This window comes from Dendrobates tinctorius, unplaced genomic scaffold, assembly GCF_039654945.1.
Source record: "Dendrobates tinctorius isolate UK_male_01 unplaced genomic scaffold, ASM3965494v1 ptg000129l, whole genome shotgun sequence".
NCBI lineage: Eukaryota > Metazoa > Chordata > Amphibia > Anura > Dendrobatidae > Dendrobates > Dendrobates tinctorius.
In genome coordinates, this window is record NW_027361797.1 from 41165022 (window position 1) to 41186814 (window position 21793).

Sequence of the window (21793 nt, forward strand, 5' to 3'; positions counted from 1 at the left end):
GCTCCAGTGTCTGATGTCCACCTTTGGAATGCTCCAATGTATGGTGGGCCCCATATAGCATTCTCCAGAGTATAGTGCTCCCCAAAAATTGCTGCCCCAACATTGAAAACAATTAAATAAGTCTCCTCAAATAAGTCTCCTCGCTAGGGAATCCCTGTACTAGTCTGGGCGTACAGACGTGATGTCATTGCGCTCTCTGATCAGAATATCACTGTCAGGAAACGCGGAAGACGTTATGGCGGTGGAGCAGGGAGAGGTAAGTATTTTGACTTTGCAAGTGCTGTGATCCTGAGCAAGCGGGGGGGCCCACTCGTTGGTGACGGCACTGGCACAGGGCCCCTCATAGTACGGCGGTGTGTCTGACGACGGGTGGGCTGAACCTGCACTTTCATCTGCACCTTCCTCTTTGTCACCGTGTAAGGTGGTACAGTATATGGGAAGGGTAACCTGAGTTTCATCAGGGTCAGATTCTGGCTGTGTAGAGTGCGAGGGGAATGTAGTGGTCTGGGTCAATGTACCAGCAGAATCATCTAGCAGTGGCTGGGCATCAGTGCACTTGTGGCGCCCCCAGGAGTACGGTCGCCACAGTGACATTACCTTCCTCCTTGGGAGTGTGATGTCATGCTTGGGAGCAACGAAGGATCTCTCTAGCAATTAAACCAACACACAACACATTTCCCACTCCAGGCCAGCAGGGAGACCTCTGAACCTGACTGCTGAGGAGCTGCTCTCTGTGGTCGGGAGGAGGTAAGTTAGGGCAGTCTGTGAAGGGAAATGGAAGTGTGTGGACATGAGAAGGGGAGCTGGAGGATGAGCAGAGTTAAGGCTCGCTCCTAGTTGGAGCGCATGGTCTCCGAGTTTGTAGGGACACTGACGTTCCTGCAGCAGAAACCGGAGGAAGTAGCAGCTGTAAATGCTCTGTACTCAACTAAGGCTCGGAGGCCCCAGCAGCGACGTGTGGGAGCCAGAAGGAAAAGGCTACGGCTGCCTGCCATACGAGAAAGTTCCAAGAGAGAGTCAACAGGGGGAACTTCATTCAACTCAGCACTGCGAGTACCTCAGATAAGCGCTAGAACGGAGGCCACACTACCTATCAGCAGAGAGAGAATTCCAAATTGGCTTCCAGGCTGACCAGCTCCTTCTCCATCTGTACTCTGGGTCCTGGACGGCACTTACCAAGTACAGGTAAAGGAACTGCACGACTGTGTCTGTCCTCTTTCTCCTACGCCTGGCGCACGGCTCTGCTACATCCTGCACTGCACACCATCTACCAACTCTTTTATCTGCCCTGCGACAACGGCCCTACCTGTGCAGGGCTTCTACATCTTACCTGCACCACAACATCTGTCCCAGAGAAGCGCCACTGCAGCGCTGGTCAATCTAATCAGAAACCACAGGTGGCGTCACGTATCATTCACTTATAAACATAATTCACGCCCAGGGCCATGGAATGGGTCACCACAACTGTGACACATCCCTGTGAGACACCGGCCTGGTACCGATTAACCCCACTGCCCTGGCTGGCCACCCACACTCCATGTCAGATTCATCTTGGACTGGGGAATTCACAATTTGACTTGATAACCCAGGCATGGTATGATAGAAAGAGCTACATGGACTAATGTGAAGTGTGGCCTGCTGCATCATTCATTTTGGGTGGGGGTGCAGGACACAAGGAAAGGGGTTCTTCCTGACCAGGAGCCAGCACTTGATGACTCAGTGCTTGCATTTTTTGAAACTTCAGAAGAGGAGGGCATATTTGCTGGAGTCTGTTTCGACAATGTAAGCCAAAACCAGTTCCTCATGCTCCGGCTTTAAAAGCGGTTAACCTACTCCCAGAAAAGGTAGCCTTCCAGGTGTTCTGGAGCCAGACCATGACGCAGGCTCAACACCTCCTGCCTTAGCTGCTATTGTGCTTTTTCCACTACCAGCAGATGCACCCACCACCATCAGCACCAGCTGGCCCCCCCCCACCCACGTCCGCGGCCTCTTCCACCAAACTTCCAAATTTAGCAGAAAATAGACACAAAATAACATCAGATATATGGCACTGTATCAGAAGCGTACAGCTCTATTCAGTCAAAGGATAATTGTCAATCTCCATATACATTCCATCAGTCACACAGAGACGCTCACAGGCTCAGTATGGATTAGACAAGAATATACAAATTAGACAATGTGTACATTATCAGCAGATAGCAGGTATATATAGCATAGTTTAAACATTAACAATGTACGGCTATATATCAGGAGTAGTGTTGAGACACCCCGCTAGTGTTTTGGTTCGTCGCACAGGAGGCAAGTTCGTCGAATGTTCGTCGAACCACATTGAAAACAATGGCAGGCAAACACAAACACATACAAACACATAGAAAACAATTACAAAACACCTTAAAAGGTGTCCCAAAGCCGACAAAATGCTCAGAAGACAAAAATAACATATGGAAAAGGGCAACTACATTTAGAAAAGAGGTGGAGGAGTAAAAGGAGGAGGTGCAGGAGACACAGGTATAGGCTTGTCATGCCCTTATGAAGTCAAGAAAGGCTGGACTAAAAATGTAAAAAACAAAACAAAAAAAAACAGAAATCGAACACGATCATATACCGTCGGACTTCCCACCAATAAATTATGGCAACTGGCGATCGGGCGGCGTTATTCCCACGAACCTCCAAACAGCGTCCATGAAGGCAAAGTGTTTGCATTCCGGGGGCAGTATGATTGCAAAGCTGAACCTTAAAGGAATGTCAAAAAGGGCACCACCAAGAGTGGAGCCTGCGGCTTAATTGGACTCCACCCGGGAAACCACAACCATGCCACCTCAAGAAAAGATGCACACATTGAAAGCTTTGTCGATTCTGTGTGTGATGTGGTATGTCCGTTTGTAGTTGTGCTAGCGATTTGTCAGCTTTATTCCGTTAACAAACGAGACTCCGGCATGCCCCCCGCGGTACGCGTCAAGCTTACTAGAGGGATACGCGAGGCTCTGGCACGCGAGATCGAGCAATAACAGGTCTATCCTGGCCTTCAATGTCCGGGGCTGCATGTGCGCTACACTGAAAGGACCAGCTTTTGTCGCTTACAGGTGCAGATAAACCGCTGAACACCGTTAGTGATGGGGATCTGTGAGTCCAATTATTCCACGCGAACGATGATTTCCCAGTAAGTGCAGCTCAACAGCAATTCCTAATTTAGGCCTAACCGTCATTCCAGAAAAAAAGCATTACATGTCCAAACCACAGGTGCTGTAGCTTGCTTAACGCTTCGGCAGCCGTTCTCAGGCCCAGTATGGATTCGACAAGATTCTAGAAAGTTGATAAAGGGTACAGTTTCACCGGATAACACGTATATATGTAGCATAGTTTACCTATTAAAAACGTATGTGTATAGATCAGGAGGCAGTCTCAGACGGTCTCAGGCCCAGTATGGATTAGATGTGATTGGACAAAGGTGACAAAGGGTACCATATCACTGGATAACAGGTATGTATAGCATAGTTTACACATTAAAAATATATGTCTATAGATCAGGATGCAAACTCAGACGTTCTCAGGCCCAGTATGGATTTGACCAGATTGTACAAAGTTGAGAAGGGGTACATTATCACTGTATAGCAGGTATATATAGCATAGTTTATACATTGAAAATCTCCGTGTTATCAGGTATGGATTAGACAACAATCTAAAAAGTCGAAAAAAGGAAATGTATTTGAAGCGTAGACCAGTATACACTTTTGGTGGTATTTTTTAATCTTCATTTATATTTCTGTCTCAGTAAGACAGTCCAGACTCTCCGCAATAGGAAATGAGATGCATACAATTACTGACATCAAGTCTAGTGATTGCAGAAATCTAGGAATTACTATTCACGGGAAAAACTTCCATCACAATTCTCAGAGGCAATGCTGACCCTCAATTAATTTGTGTGTGGAGACAGCAAAAACCTTTGTTTGTGAAGAAAGTGAGTGTTGCTGTATTGCAGCACCATTGAGCCCATCGCCGTTACTCATATCAATCCAATTTTGATCACAGGGACAGATGTAAACATGGTGCTCACTGCCTATCATGATCTGTCACGTACCTTTGGAGTGCAAAAGACAGAAGCCACAGGCCGTAGGCGATTCAATTGGATTGGCATGAGAGGGCACATTTAAAAATGTGCGCTGGAATGTCACACGTCTGTGGGTAGGAAAACTGTGAAAGCTGAAGACAAACCACCACTGCATCTCATTGTGAGTCGACGTCCATAAGAAATGGAAGCCATTGATCATCTGAAGCTAGATCCCGGCCAGCGGGACAGGGCATAGCTACGTCTTAACCATCATCTTCTATCAGTTCACCAAATTTGTAGTGGCAGTCCCAGTGAAGGATTTGACAGCCCAGACTACACAGCAGAGGAGCTGGGAGAGGTAAACATTGCAAATGCTGGGGCCCTGCCCAAGCAAGGGGGGCATACACGTGGGCGTCGGTACTGGCACTGGGCCCCTCATAGTACGGCGGTGTGTCTGACGGCGGGTGAGCACCCCCACCGTCAGAGACACTTGATTGCACTATGAGGGACCCTGTGCCAGTGCCCGTGCCCAAGAGTTGGCCCACCCACCTGTCCAGGGCAACGGCACTCGCACGGTTGCGTGCGCTAGGTGGTGACCCCAGCCATGGGGGGAGGAGGCAGCCCAGTTAGGGAGGTTTACAAAATGGCCTATGCTGATGTGGGACATTCACCTGCTGCTAAAGGTGAAATTGGTCAAATCCCAGGAAGAGGAGTACCAAAGAAAGCCAATTTTCTGGCAACCTAGGTGTCATCAGGGAAAGGTTAGATCATCCACATTTTGGGTTGAGAGATGGGTCCTTTTTTCTGTGAGGATTGCTCCAGCAGCACTGAAGACTCTTTCCGATAGCACACTTGCAGCTGGGCAAGCGAGCTCCTGTAAGGCATATTGTGCCAATTCAGGCCAGGTGTCCAGTTTAGCGGCCAAATAGTCAAATGGGAATGACCTGTGAGGGAGAACATCGATATGGGATGAGAAGTAGTTTGTAACCATAGTTGACAACTGCTGTCTCCTGTCACTTTCAATCAATGCAGTATTTTTTCAGCTTGTTTCTGGTGTTCTTTACACTTTTTTCAGTTTTTTTTTAAAGTGAGGATGTTTGCTTTGTCTACAGTATGTTTAAGGCCACATTCACACGTTGAGTATTTGGTCAGTATTTCACATCAGTATGCGCAAGTCAAAACCAGGAGGGTGAGAAATCCAGAAGTGGTGATGTGTTTCTATTATGCTTTTCCACTGATTGTTCCACTGCTGTTTCTGCATTGCAAATACTGATGTGAAATACTGACCAAATACTAAACATGTAAATGAGACCTAATAGTTTAATTCACCAAAACCACTTAAAAAATTGCAGCGAAAAATGCCATTGCAATATCTGCTATCTAACAGAGGCTGGACAGACATCTGACTGGGATGATTTAGCGAATCCTGCTTTGAGCAGGGGGTTGGACCAGATGGCCCAGGAGGTCCCTTCCAACTCTACGATTCTATGATTCTATGACCAGTCGTGTGAGCGGGACTTGAAAAATCAGTCCACAACATGGTCATGAAACCCCTGTCTCCAACGCCACTTCTGATGTGTGCACCACCAACACCTCTTCCAAGTTGCCCCCGGCCCCTACGGCTCGTGTGAGAACCATCACCGCTACTGTGTGCTGGGAATGCCTCAACCAACCTGTTTACCAGAGTTGCTTGTTTGTTAGCCAATATTAGGTCAAGGTTCTCCTGTGGCATGATGTTTTGTAATTTGCCTTTATAGCGTGGATCCAGGATGCTGGCCAACCAGTAGTCGTCATCATTCATCATTTTGGCAATGCGGGGGTCCCTTTTTAGGATCTGCAAGGCATAAACTGACATGTGGGCCAATGTTCCTGGTGTCAATGATGCACTGCGAGTGCCGGGTGGAGGATCACTTTCTGGCAAATCCACATCCCTCCAGTCACGCACAAACCCTGTACCAGACTTTGCCACGCCAACATTTTCTCTTGCCCCACGAGAAGCATCCTCGTTCCCTAAATAATCATCCCCATCATCATCCTCCTCCTCCTCTTCATCTTCTTCCTCCACCTCGTCCAGGAGAGGTCCCGGAGCAGACAATGGCTGACTGTCATCAAGGCTTCCCTCCTCCCCTTCCTACTCATCAACCTCGGCTGCAGACGCCTGCTCCTTAATGTGCATCAAAGCTTGCATGAGCAGACACATAAGTGGGATGCTCATGCTTATGATGGCGTCGTCTGCGCTTACCAGCCGTGTGCATTCCTCAAAACACTGAAGGACTTTACAGAGGTCTTTCAGCTTCGACCACTGCACACCTGTCAACTCCATGTCTGCCCTCAAAGTGCCTGCCCGTGTATCCTCCCACAAATGCTTTACGGCCTGCCTCTGTTCGCACAGCCGCTCAACCATGTGGAGGGTGGAGTTCCACCTTGTTGCAATGTCGATAATTAGGTGGTGCTTGGGAAGGTGGAGCAATCGCTGCAGCTTCTGCATACGACTGGAGTGTACCGGCGACCGGCGGATGTGCGAGCACAGTCTTCGGACCTTCTGGAGCAGGCCTGTTAACTCCGGATAATTATTGAGGAAGCACTGCACCACCAGGTTCAAGGTGTGAGCCAAGCAAGGTATGAGTCTGAGTTTTGAAAGGGCTATGGCTGCCACAAAATTCCGTCCGTTATCACTAACTACCTTGCCTGCCTCAAGATGTAGACTGCCCAGCCATGACTCAGTTTGTTGCTGAAAGTAGTCGGCCAGTACCTCCGCGGTGTGTCTGTCGCCCAAACTCATCATCTTCAACACAGCCTGCTGACGCTTTCCACTAGCTGATCGATAGGGGGACACCTCGTGTGCAACACTGGCAGCTGCGGATGGAGTGCTCGTGCGACTGCGCTCTGTGGGAGAGCTTTCGCTTCTGGAGGAGGAGGAGGAGGGTCGAACGCCTACAGCCAACTGTTTCCTATACCGTGGGCTAGGCAGCACTGTCCCACCACCGCTGTCCCCTGTGGACCCTGCATCCACCACATTAACCCAGTGCGCAGTGATGGACACGTAACGGCCCTGGCCATGCCTACTGGACCATGCATCAGTTGTGAGGTGCACCTTTCCACTCACGGTTGCTGGAGTGCATGTACAATGCGGTCTTTCACATGAAGGTGGAGGGCTGGGATGGCTTTGCGAGAAAAGAAGTGGCGACTGGGTAGGTCATAGCGTGGTACTGTGTAGGCCATGAGTTCACGGAAAGCAGTGCTTCCAACCAACCGATAGGGCATCATCTCTAACGAGATTAGTTTGGCGGCAATGTGGGCGTTCAAACACAGTGTACGCGGATGAGAGGATGAGTACTTTCTTGTCCTACTCATAGTCTCGGGTAGGGTGAGCTGGACTTGAGAGCTGCACATGGTCGATCTAGCGGTGGACATGGCGGACTGAGAGAGGGTTGATGATGGTGATGGAGTTGGTGTTCTTTCTGATGGCCTAGATTCAGTCTTTCGTTGCAATAACAGTGTGATTCCCTGACTGATTTGCCCTTGCGACGACACCTCAACATTTGCTGCTTGGGGTGTGTTAACCAGTGGGCTTACAGTGGGGGAAGCAATGTAGTGTTGCTGAATACCTTCTTTGGGAGCAGTTGCACATGTGGTACGTGAGTTTTGGTAGTCCGTCCACACTTGCAAGTGCATGGTGGTTAAATGTCTTAGCATGCAACTGGTATTCAAATTTCTCAGATTTTTCCCTCGGCTAAAGGTCTTTGCGCACTTCTTACAGATAATCTTTGCCTGATCATTAGGATTTTGTTCAAAAAAGTGCCACACTGCACTCTTCCTACTAGGGAAGACATTTTGAGGCCTTGCACGCTGTGCTATTTTGACCGTCTGGCCAAGCTGTCCTGCAACTCTTTTGGTATTTGTAACCTGTTTTTGGACTGCTCCGTGCCTGCCAGATAACAGCTGTTGCGATGTCGATGCCAGCTGCGGATGCTCCTCCTCCTCTTCTGAGCTATTGGCAGCGGCACCCTCTTCCCCCAATGGATGTCAATCTGGGTCAACAACTGGGTCATCCATCACTTCCTCTTCAATGTCATGTGCACCTTCCTCTGTGTCACCGTGTATGGTGGTATAGTATGCGGGAAGGGGCACCTGAGTTTCATCAGGGTCAGATTCTTCCTCAGTACACTGCGAGGACAATGTTGTGCTCTGAGTGAATGTACCTGCAGAATCATCTATCAGTGGCTGTGCATCAGTGCACTCCATGTCAGATTCATCTTGGCCTGGGTAATTCATGATTTGACTTGATAATCCAGGTATGGTATGTGAAAACAGCTCCTTGGAGTAATCTGTAGTGTGGCCTGCTGCATCCTTCAATTTTGGTTGGGGTGAAGGACACAAGGAAAGTTGTGGTTCATGACCATGAGCCTCCAATGACGACTCAGTGCTTTTATTTTTTAAAACTTCAGAAGAGGAGGCGATAGAGCTGGAGGCTGAGTCAGCAATGTAAGCCAAAACTTGTTCTTGAAGCGCCGGCTTTAAAGGTGGTTTACCTACTCCCAGAAAAGGGAGCCTTCAAGGCCTTGTGGAGCCAGACGATGACGCAGGCTCAACACCTCCTGCATTAGGTGCTATTTTGCTTTTGCCACTACCAGCAGATCCACCACCAACACCATCATTACCAGCTGCCAACCCCCCACCCACTTCCACGGACTCTTCCACCAGACTTCCTCATTTTTGCGGAAAATGTACCCAAAAAACCAACAACTATATGGTCCTGTAAAACAAGGTACAAGGTGTATATAGTAGTGTGGAGAATTGGAATCTCTCTAGACTTCAGGACACAGTTGGATTCTGTCAGGCCCTGTGTATATTACACCGCAATGTGACAGGAAGATACTGGATGGTGTAAGAAAGGTGTATAGAGGACTGTGGAGAATTGTAATCTCTCTATACTACAGGACACAGTTAGATTCTGTCAGGCCCTGTGTATATCACACCGCAATGTGACAGGCAGATTCTGGATGGTGTAAGAAAGGTGTATATAGGAGGACTGTGGAGAATTGTAATCTCTCTACACTTCAGGACACAGTTGGATTCGGTCAGGTCCTGTGTATATCACACCGCAATGTGACAGGCAGATTGTGGATGGTGTAAGAAAGGTATATAGAGGACTGTGGAGAATTGTTATCTCTCTACACTTCAGGACACAGTTGGATTCTGTCAGGCCCTGTGTATATTACACCGCAATGTGACAGGAAGATACTGGATGGTGTAAGAACGGTGTATAGAGGACTGTGGAGAATTGTAATCTCTCTATACTACAGGACCCAGTTGGATTCTGTCAGGCCCTGTGTATATCACACCACAATGTGACAGGCAGATTCTGGATGGTGTAAGAAAGGTGTATATAGGACTGTGGAGAATTGTAATCTCTCTACACTTCAGGACACAGTTGGATTCTGTCAGGCCCTGTGTATATTACACCGCAATGTGACAGGCAGATTCTGGATGGTGTAGGAAAGGTGTATATAGGACTGTGGAGAATAGTAATCTCTCTACACTTCAGGACACAGTTGGATTCTGTCAGGCCCTGTGTATATTACACCGCAATGTGACAGGAAGATACTGGATGGTGTAAGAAAGGTGTATAGAGGACTGTGGAGAATTGTAATCTCTCTATACTACAGGACACAGTTGGATTCTGTCAGGCCCTGTGTATATCACACTGCAATGTGACAGACAGATTCTGGATGGTGTAAGAAAGGTGTATATAGGACTGTGGAGAATTGTAATCTCTCTACACTTCAGGACACAGTTGGATTCTGTCAGGCCCTGTGTATATCACACCGCAATGTGACAGGCAGATACTGGATGGTGTAAGAACGGTGTATGGAGGACTGTGGAGAATTGTTATCTCTCTACACTTCAGGACACAGTTGGATTCTGTCAGGCCCTGTGTATATTACACCGCAATGTGACAGGAAGATACTGGATGGTGTAAGAAAGGTGTATAGAGGACTGTGGAGAATTGTAATCTCTCTATACTACAGGACACAGTTGGATTCTGTCAGGCCCTGTGTATATCACACCGCAATGTGACAGGCAGATTCTGGATGGTGTAAGAAAGGTGTATATAGGACTGTGGAGAATTGTAATCTCTCTACACTTCAGGACACAGTTGGATTCTGTCAGGCCCTGTGTATATTACACCGCAATGTGACAGGCAGATTCTGGATGGTGTAGGAAAGGTGTATATAGGACTGTGGAGAATAGTAATCTCTCTACACTTCAGGACACAGTTGGATTCTGTCAGGCCCTGTGTATATTACACCGCAATGTGACAGGAAGATACTGGATGGTGTAAGAAAGGTGTATAGAGGACTGTGGAGAATTGTAATCTCTCTATACTACAGGACACAGTTGGATTCTGTCAGGCCCTGTGTATATCACACCGCAATGTGACAGACAGATTCTGGATGGTGTAAGAAAGGTGTATATAGGACTGTGGAGAATTGTAATCTCTCTACACTTCAGGACACAGTTGGATTCTGTCAGGCCCTGTGTATATCACACCGCAATGTGACAGGCAGATTGTGGATGGTGTAAGAAAGGTATATAGAGGACTGTGGAGAATTGTTATCTCGCTACACTTCAGGACACAGTTGGATTCTGTCAGGCCCTGTGTATATTACACCGCAATGTGACAGGAAGATACTGGATGGTGTAAGAACGGTGTATAGAGGACTGTGGAGAATTGTAATCTCTCTATACTACAGGACACAGTTGGATTCTGTCAGGCCCTGTGTATATCACACTGCAATGTGACAGGCAGATTCTGGATGGTGTAAGAAAGGTGTATAGAGGACTGTGGAGAATTGTAATCTCTCTACACTTCAGGACACAGTTGGATTCTGTCAGGCCCTGTGTATATCACACCGCAATGTGACAGGCAGATTGTGGATGGTGTAAGAAAGGTGTATAGAGGACTGTGGAGAATTGTAATCTCTCTACACTTCAGGACACAGTTGGATTCTGTCAGGCCCTGTTTATATTACACCGCAATGTGACAGGCAGAAATTGCCTAGTGTATGACAAACTACAAGGTGTATATAGAATTGGGCAGAATTGGAATCTCCTTAGAGTGTAGGTCTGTAAGAACGGACAAACTCCTCGGCTTTTCCTTATAGAGTCACACACGTACACTCACTGGCCACTTTATTAGGTACACCTGTCCAACTGTGTGTTAAGACTTAATTTCTAATCAGCCAATCACATGGCGGCAACTCAGTGCATTTAGGCATGTAGACATGGTCAAGACAATCTCCTGCAGTTCAAACCGAGCATCAGTATGGGGAAGAAAGGTGATTTGAGTGCCTTTGAACGTGGCATGATTGTTGGTGCCAGAAGGGCTGGTCTGAGAATTTCAGAAACTGCTGATCTACTGGGATTTTCACGCACAACCATCTCTAGGGTTTACAGAGAATGGTCCGAAAAAGAAAAAAAATCCAGTGAGCGGCAGTTCTATGGCCGGAAATGCCATGTTGATGCCAGAGGTCAGAGGAGAATGGGCAGACTGGTTCGAGCTGATAGAAAGGCAACAGTGACTCAAATTGCCACCTGTTACAACCAAGGTAGGCAGAAGAGCATCTCTGAACGCACAGTGCGTCGAACTTTGAGGCAGATGGGCTACAGCAGCAGAAGACCACACTGGGTACCACTCCTCTCAGCTAAGAACAGGAAACTGAGGCTACAATTTGCACAAGCTCATCGAAATTGGACAGTAGAAGATTGGAAAAACGTTGCCTGGTCTGATGAGTCTCGATTTCTGCTGCGACATTCGGATGGTAGGGTCAGAATTTGGCGTAAACAACATGAAAGCATGGATCCATCCTGCCTTGTATCAACGGTTCAGGCTGGTGGTGGTGGTGTCATGGTGTGGGGAATTTTTTCTGGGCACTCTTTGGGCCCCTTGGTACCAATTGAGCATCGTTGCAACGCCACAGCCTACCTGAGTATTGTTGCTGACCATGTCCATCCCTTTATGACCACAATGTACCCAACATCTGATGGCTACTTTCAGCAGGATAATGCGCCATGTCATAAAGCTCGAATCATCTCAGATTGGTTTCTTGAACATGACAATGAGTTTACTGTACTCAAATGGCCTCCTCAGTCACCAGATCTCAATCCAATAGAGCATCTTTGGGATGTGGTGGAACGGGAGATTCGCATCAGGGATGTGCAGCCGACAAATCTGCGCCAACTGTGTGATGCCATCATGTCAATATGGTCCAAAATCTCTGAGGAATGCTTCCAGCACCTTGTTGAATCTCTGCCACGAAGAATTGAGGCAGTTCTGAAGGCAAAAGGGGGTCCAACCCCTTACTAGCATGGTGTACCTAATAAAGTGGCCAGTGAGTGTATATAGCTTCAATGTGGCCGTGATAACAGCCGTTACACGGAACTGTGTGAGGAGCGTACACCGCTGTACGGTGTGTGAAAAAATGAACGCTCACTACCTCACCAGGACAAAACAATACAATTTGGATTGCTTTTAAAAAAGCAGTTTGAACACCAGTGCGCACACAGCAATGCAGCTAGCCTTAAAAGGCAGGCTAATCACCACGAGCGCTGCTGCACAAAAGCAAAAATCTTCAGCTTTCACTGCACAGTAACTACAGCGAAAAGCGCTAGCAGCAGAAGAAGTTTTTTTTTTCTTTTTGCCTTCCTAACGCTGTCCCTACAGAATCAGCAGCAGCAGCTCTCCCTATTCTGAGATCAGCATGAGTAATATGGCGGTCGGCGTGCACGCCCTTTTATACCCCCTGTGACGCAACACAAAGCAAGCCAATCACTTGCATGCCCTTCTCCAAGATGATGGTGACCGCTGCCTATGTCATCACGTTGCCCACAGTGTCCGTTCTTCCTGAATGGCTGAAAAAGGGCGCTAAAGCATCTTTTGAAACGCGCCTTTGGCGCTAAAGTCGCCGACCTCGTGGCCGACCTCACGCTAAGGTCGGGTTTCGTTTCATGAAACCCGACTTTGGCGAAAGTCGGCGACTTTTGAATTTGTTCGACCCGTTTCGCTCAACTCTAGTGCTCAGCCAACCCTCTCCAAAACACCGGGACTAAAGCTTTGTCCGGCCACTCTAATTCGGAAGCCACTGTCCGGAACCGGACGGCATAATGGCTGACCGAGAGTGACCCCTGTGTTAGGGAGAGTAATTATAAAGAGGTGTCGTGTGTGATCCGTGGTCCCAAAAAGACCTGCTTCAGGGCCGCGAGGAACTGGGCAGCACCCTGAACCACCGGATCATCACGTTCCCACAAAGGTGTAGCCCACTGTAATGCCCGACCCGACAAGAGTGACACAATAAAGCCCACCTTAGCCCGCTCTGTAGGGAACCGTGCAGCCAGTAGCTCGAGCTGAATTGAGCACTGGCTCACGAATCCCCTACAGGTGGCGCTGTCACCCGAAAACTTGTCGGGAAGCGGGAGGCGGGACAGTGTTGGCGTGGGCAAAAGAGTAGGCACACATGAGACAGCCTCAGCGACTGTCTGAGCAGCAGCCAGCACGGTATTCGCAGCTGAGTTGGCGCTCTCCATAGCCGCCAACCTGCTCTCCAGCTGCTGAATATAGCGCTGCAACTGCTGCACGTCTGCCATTGCCAGCCAGACCCTGGCGCTAGTGTAATGTTAGGGTCGGCGGAACGCACCAGATATAAATAATAGGAGGTGCGTTCGCCGCCTGGGGTCCACCGTGCTGTAGATGGTAAGACCGCTGCTGGACAATGGCAGGTGCACCAGAAGGTGAAGTACTGCGCTCGGGTTAATGTCACCCGAACGCTTAGGGCGGCTCTGTTCAGACACAGAGTCGCTTGGCAGAAATAAATATAAAGCCGCTGGCACTGTTAGCTTCACAGAAAGGTCAGCGGGTGGCGTTGCAGCCGCAACCGCCAATAGACGCTGCTACCGCAGTGCGGCAATAACTAAAGCCGCAGGCGTCGGTACTGGAGAATCGGGCACCGACGGACGCTAGTGTAGGTGCGGCAAGCACAGTGGCGTGTAGCTTGCCACAACCTGGAGCTGACTAACCCAACACACAGTCACCAATCGTATTATCCAAGGGAAGGGGTTTCATAATAAGTCAGTCACCAGTCCATGCATCCATCACCATACACACACAGCATAATATGCTACACTAGCGCATGGCCGAGCCGCCATGCGGGCTTTTTATACCCATGCGCTTCCGGGACCTTCCAGTACCCTGGGAAGGACCAATCAGATCTGACACAGGACCTGAACATGTGACCCCTGCTCTCCAGTGAGAGGTCACCTTGTGGGCATGCCCAGTAGCATGGCATGAGGACTTAGCCTCTGGAGCGGTTCCCTGCAGAGCAGGTTGCGCTACCATTGCTGCACCAAAGGTGGCAGCAACATCCAGGCTGTCAGAGCAAGTCTGAGCAGTACGCCTGGCTTGCCGTGATTGCTGAGCAACACCCGGAGCAGTCGGAGGAGAATGGGAGACCGCTGGATGTCTGGCTCTGGATTCCTGCGGTGCAGAGTCAGGAATCCGACGCCTAACACCAAGAACTATACTTGTACGGCAGAGAGCTGTAGCCTGCTTCGGGGACTCCTTACTCCTAAGTCCCGGCTCACTATCAAGGTTGCTGTTGTGCCCTCAAGTCGTAGATGGGAGTAGTGCATTTACAGCCCACTACTCCCATGTCTGCTGTAGGACCATTAGTATCCATACAACCTCGGGGACCGGGTCCCGGCCTTGCGCTTAGAACTTCTAGGCAGGGTTCTCTCCTAATCCACGTCCTTTGTTCCCTTTTTCTGCTACGTTCCTGTTATGAATGGGAAACCGAGGAGGAAAAACAAGACAACAAGCTAAGTCTCAGAAAACCAGAGAAGTTGGTAACTATGCAGATTGCAGATCCCTGATCTTAACAGCACAACTAGAAGCAGTCGTGGAGCGTTCCTACATTGATCCTAGACGCTTCGTCACAACCGGAGTACTACATAAGCCTAAAGCAGGAAAAGAGGAAAACTAACTGCCCCAGAGCAGATCCCAAAGGAAAGGCAGCCCCCACACATGTATTGACGGTGAAACAAGATGAAAGCACAAACACAGGCAGGAAAATAGGCTGAGCAAACGATGGGGCCCAAACTAACTAGAAAGGATAGGAAAGGAAAGACACTCTCTGAAATCTGCCAAAAACCCTGCCAAAAATAATGACCAACACAACTGATAGCAAAATTAACCCTGAAGTCACTAGACTTCTCCCACTATATCAGCACTCTGAAATATTCTGAGACAGAGCAAAAAGAGGCCAATCTAATAAGGGACAAAAAAAGGCAAATTGGCAAATACAGATAAATAAGAGTGGAAATTCAGCACAGCCCAGCCGGGCTGGCTGACCACACAAAAAACTGAATTGACCAACAAGAGCAAGTGTGAACATTAGCAAAAACAAACTTAACTTGAGAAGACTGGAACTGAGCTGAGTCCAAGACCTGAGAAGCAGACTGAATCACCAGCAACAGGATAGGGCGTCGGCTGTCTTATATCCAGTCTGATACTCCAGAGATCCAATCATTATCTTCCTCATCAGGTGGCAGATCACTACCAATTAAACCAACCTCACTACCTCCTGTCACCACCAGAGGGAGAACGGAAGGAGAACTCTCAACTGGTGGAGCAGAAAATGAGCTCATAACAGTACCACCCCTTGAGGAGGGGTCACCGAACCCTCATCCATGCCACCAGGCCGATCAGGATGGGCCCGGTGAAAAGCACGAACCAATTTATTGGCAGGAATATCAGAGGCAGAGACCCAAGAATTATCCTCCTGGCCATAACCCTTCCATTTGACCAATTACTGGAGTCTCCGTCTAACCAAACGAGAATCCAATATTTTCTCTACCTCATATTCCACATTGCCTTTAACCAATACAGGATCAGGAGGTGCCACCACAGGAACTACTGGCTCAACAAACCTCTTCAACCTTGACTTGTGAAATACGTTATGGATTTTGAACGTAACTGGAAGAGCCAATCGAAAAGAAACAGGATTAAGAATCTCCAAAATCTTATAAGGTCCAATAAATCTTGGCTTAAATTTTGGAGATGCAACCGTCATAGGAATATTCTTAGACGACAGCCAAACCATATCACCCACTTTAAACCGGGGACCAATGGTCCTATGCCGGTTGGAAAAACGCTGGGCCCTTTCCTGAGAGAGTGACAACTTATCCACCACTTGGTCCCATATCAGCTGCATTCTCACAACCACAGTGTCCACACCAGGGCAGGACGAAGATTCCACTTGTCCTGAAGAGAATCGAGGATGAAACCTAAAATTACAGAAAAAGGGTGACATCAGAGTGGCAGAACTAGCTCTATTGTTCAGCACAAATTCGGCCAAGGGCAAAAATGAGACCCAATCATCTTGATCAGCAGATTTAAAACATCTTAAATAAGACTCCAGGGTCTGGTTTGTTCTCTCAGTCTGCCCATTGGTCTGGCGATGAAACGCGGAGGAGAAGGATAACTGAATTCCCAGATTGGAACAAAAGGCTTTCCAGAATCTGGAAACAAACTGGACCCCTCTATCGGACACAATGTTCTCAGGAATCCCGTGTAACCGAACCACCTGTTGTAAAAACAAGGGCACCAACTCAGCAGAAGATAGCAACTTTGGGAGTGGTACAAGATGGACCATCTTCGAAAATCTATCACAAATCACCCAGATAACAGTCATTCTTTGAGAGACAGGAAGATCAGAAATAAAATCCATTGAGATATAGGTCCATGGCCTCTTGGGCACCGGCAGGGGCATCAGCAACCCACTAGAACGAGAACAGGGTTTAGACCGAGAACAAGTTCCACAGGACTGTACAAAATTCCTGACATCACGAGATAAGGCAGACCACCAAAATGACCGACTCACCAAATCTCTGGTAACAAAAATACCCGGATGACCAGCCAATGCGGAGCAATGGACTTCAGACATCACTCTCTTTCTCCACTGGTCAGGAACATACAATCTTCCCATAGGGCAACGCTCAGGTTTATCCTCCTGAAATTCCTCCAGGGCGCGTCTCAAATCAGGTGAAATGGCAGAAAGAACTACCCCCTCACCTAGGATAGTAGTAGGCTCGGTCACATTAAGAAAATCAGCAAAGAAACTCCTAGAAAGGGCGCCTGCCTTAACATTCTTAGTGCCCGGAAGAAAAGAGATCACAAAATTAAAATGCGTGAAAAACAAGGCCCATCTAGCCTGTATAGGATTCAAGCGTTTGGCCGACTCCAGATAAATCAGATTCTTGTGATCGGTGAGGACCACAAATTGATGTCTAGCTCCCTCCAGCCAATGTTTCCACTCCTCAAATGCCCATTTCATGGCCAACAATTCTCGATTCCCCACATCATAGTTGCGTTCACATGGGGAAAACTTTCGAGAAAAGAAGGCACAGGGATTCATCTTAGAAGTCACAGGGTCTTTTTGGGACAACACACCAATCTCAGAAGCTTCCACCTCCACTTGAAATGGAAGTGAGACATCAGGTTGCCGTAAAACTGGAGCTGAAGTAAATCTCCGCTTAAGCTCCTGAAATGCCGAGACAGCTTCAGGAGACCAATTCAGCACATCAGCTCCCCTCTTGGTCAGATCAGTCAGTGGTTTGACAATACTAGAAAAATTACTTATAAATTTACGATAGAAATTAGAAAAACCCAAAAACTGGAGAGCAGTCAAAGAAGTAGGCTGAACCCAATCATAAATGGCCTGTACCTTGGCCGGGTCCATTTCAATAGTTGATGGAGACAAGATAAATCCCAAAAATGAAATCCTCTGTACACCAAAGAGGCACTTCGATCCCTTAACAAACAGGGAATTCTCCCTTAAAATCCGGAACACAGTCCGGACATGTTCCATAGGGGAATCCCAATCACTAGAGAAGACCAAAATATCATCCAGATAGATGATCAAAAACTTATCCACAAAGTCTCGGAAAATATCATTCATAAAGGACTGGAAGACAGAAGGGGCATTAGAGAGCCCAAAAGGCATCACCAGGTACTCAAAATGTCCCTCCGGAGTATTAAACGCCGTCTTCCATTCATCCCCGTGCTTGATGCGAATAAGATTATACGCCCCCCTGAGGTCAAGCTTAGTAAACCAGTAGGCACTCTTAACTCTGGAGAATAAATCAGACATCAGAGGTAACGGGTACTGATATTTAACCGTCATCTTGTTAAGGGAACGATAATCAATACACGATCTTAATGAACCGTCTATCTTGGCCACAAAAAAAAAAACAGTCCCTAAAGGTGACGAGGATGGTCTAATATGACCCTTCTCCAACGACTCCTTAATATAGGATGGCATAGCATCATGTTCGGGTACAGATAAGTTGAAAAGTCGACCCTTGGGAAATTTACACCCAGGCATCAACTCAATTGCACAGTTATAACTCCTATGAGGAGGCAAAGACGCAGACTTTCTCTCACTAAAAACATCAGAGAAATCAGACAAATAATCAGGAATATCATGAGACTGAGGAGAGGTGGAGAAAACAGGAGCGTCCCTGAGAACACACTGACAACCCCAACTCACCACAGACACAGATTTCCAATCCAAAACTGGGTTATGAGTTTGCAACCAGGGGAACCCCAGAACAATAGTATCATGCAAATTATGCAGCACTAAAAATTTACACTTTTCTTGTTGGTCTGGGGCAACTCGCATTATCACCTGGGTCCAAAACTGGGGTTTATTCTCCGCCAAAGGAGTAGCATCAATACCCCTCAAAGGAATAGGCGTCTGCAGAGGCGTCATGGACAGACCACAACGTTTAGCAAAGTCCAAATCCATCAGATTCAGAGCTGCTCCTGAATCCACAAAAGCCTTAGTGGAAAATGTGGATAAGGAGCAGATCAGAGTAATTGCCAAAAGGAACTTAGCTTGTATACTGCCCACAGCAAATGTGTGTGCAAAACGTTTCTCTCGTTTAGGGCAGACAGAAATAGTATGAGAGGCGTCTCCACAGAAAAAACACAGCTTATTACGCCTTCTAAACTCCCGACGTTGCGCCCTAGACAAAACCTCATCATATTGCATAGGTTCAGACATTTGTTCAAAAGGTGGCAGCGCCTCCCGTGTAGTTTTACGTTCACGTAAACGCCGATCAACTTGAATGGCTAATGACATAGAGCGATCCAGACCAGAGGGAACAGGAAATCCCACCATAACATCTTTTACGGTCTCTGACAAACCTTTCCAAAAGAGAGCTGCCAATGCACTATCATTCCATGTGGTAAGGACCGCCCACTTTCGGAATTTTTGACAGTACAACTCTGCAGGATCCTGACCCTGGTTTAATGCCAACAGGGTTCTCTCAGCTTGATCAACGGCATTAGGTTCATCATACAACAACCCCAAGGCCTGAAAAAATGCATCCACATTAGTCAGAATAGGATTTTCAGGTGTCAGAGAAAAAGGCCAATCTTGGGGATCGCCGCACAGCAAAGAGATGACAATTTTAACCTGCTGCACAGAGCTCACCGATGAGCTAGGCTTCAAAGCAAGAAATAATTTACAATTATTCTTAAAATTCAGAAATTTAGACCGATCCCCAGAAAACACATCAGGAGTAGGAATCTTGGGTTCGGCAGCATGTGACTGAATAAGGTAGGCGGACATTTCCTGCACTTCAGCAGCAAGCTGCTCCACACGATCAGACAGTTGCTTAATCTCCATTAGGAAAAAAAAATCCTCCTACGGCCCCAGAGAAAAACAGGAAAAAATACATTAAAAAAAAAAAATTCTGACACTTCTCTTTTCTTTCTTTTTCTTTTTTTTTCTTCTCACAATTCCTTCCTGCTTTTGAGTACCCTAGAATCTGCGGTATGGCTGGTGATTCTGTTATGAATGGGTAACCGAGGAGGAAAAATAAGATAACAAGCTAAGTCTCAGGAAACCAGAGAAGTTGGTAACTATGCAGATTGCATATCCCTGATCTTAACAGCACAACTAGAAGCAGTCGTGGAGCGTTCCTACGTTGGTCCTAGACGCTTCGTCACAACCGGAGAACTACATAAGCCTAAAGCAGGAAAAGAGGAAAACTAACTGCCCCAGAGCAGACCCCAAAGGAAAGACAGCCCCCACACATGTATTGACAGTGAAACAAGATGAAAGCACAAACACAGGCAGGAAAATAGGCTGAGCAAACGATGGGGCCCAAACTAACTAGAAAGGATAGGAAAGGAAAGACACTGTCTGCAATCTGCCAAAAACCCTGCCAAAAATAATGTCCAACACAACTGATAGCAAAATTAACCCTGAAGTCACTAGACTTCTCCCACTATATCAGCACTCTGAAATATTCTGAGACAGAGCAAAAAGAGGCCAATCTAATAAGGGACAAAAAAGGCAAATTGGCAAATACAGATAAATAAGAGTGGAAATTCAGCACAGCCCAGCCGGGCTGGCTGACCACACAAAAAACTGAATTGACCAACAAGAGCAAGTGTGAACTGTTGTGAGTTCATTTTCCCCTTCAACTTTGATGTCTGATGAACTCCCTATGCTGGTGAAGGGAGGTAGTGAAATTGATTTGGATGGGAAGAACCTGTCATCTGAACGGGTGGAGTGTGATTGGACATCCGGAATCTCTGAGTGGATATAAAGCAGCCAACGCCCTGCAGGGTTGCTGGTGATCCTTTCTGCTCTGAGCTCTTGCATCCAGTTTAGTTCCTGTCTACTAAAAGCTAAGTTTTTGCCCTGCTATTATTCCATGAGATTTTGTCTGGTTTACTTAGTGTTTGCATTCAGCCAGCCCTTGCTGGGACTGGCTGAATTCCATTTTTGTCTCTGATCAGTTGATCTCTTTGCTCTGTTTTCAGAATATACCTGAGTGCTGATATAGTGATTTTGAAGTCTAGCGACTTCAGGGCCTTTTTTCCTATCAGACGGTTAGGACATTTTTGGTTGGGTTTTTGCGGATTGCAGCCAGCATCTTTTCTGTCCTGTCCTATCTAGTTAGTTGGGCCCCATCGTTTGCTCAGCCTGTCTTTCTGTCTGTGTTTGTGCTTTCATCTGTTTTTCACCGACAATACATGTTGGGGGCTGTCTATTGCTTTGGGTTCTGCTCTGGGGCAGTTTAGATTTCCCCTTTCTTTCTTTAGGCTTATTTAGTTCTCCGGCTGTGATGAGGGGTCTAGGACCACCGTAGGAACCCCCCACGGCTACTGTTAGTTGTGGTGAATAGGATCAGGGGTCTGCAATCTGCTAGTTACCAACCTCTCCAGTTTTCTGGACTTAGCTTGTATTTTTGTTTTCTCCTCCGGTGACTCATTCATAACAGAATCACCAGCCATACCGCAGATTCTAGGGTACTCAATAGCAGGAAAGAATTGTTAAAAAAAAAAAAAGTGTCAGAATTTTTTTTTTGTGTATATTTTGTCCTCTATTTCTCGGAGGCCGTAGGGGGAATTTTTTGTTAATGGAGATTAAGTAATTGTCTGATCGTGTGGAGCAGCTCGCTGCTGAAGTGCGGGGAATTTCCACCTATCTTGCTCATTCACATGCTGCTGAACCAAAAATTCCCACTCCTGATGTGTTTTTTGGGGATCGGTCTAAATTTTTGAATTTTAAGAATAATTGTAAATTATTTCTTGCCTTGAAGCCTAATTCATCGGGGAGCTCTGCGCAGCAGGTTAAAATTGTCATCTCTTTGCTGCGCGGCGATCCCCGG

At 47.3% G+C, this 21793-nt stretch overlaps 1 protein-coding gene across 1 annotated transcript in view; it reads right to left on the reverse strand.

Moving 5' to 3' along the window:
* LOC141047847 (uncharacterized) overlaps positions 1-21793 on the reverse strand; it is a 147846-nt gene that overhangs the window by 42953 nt on the left and 83100 nt on the right. The gene's annotated exons all lie outside the window — the stretch shown is intronic.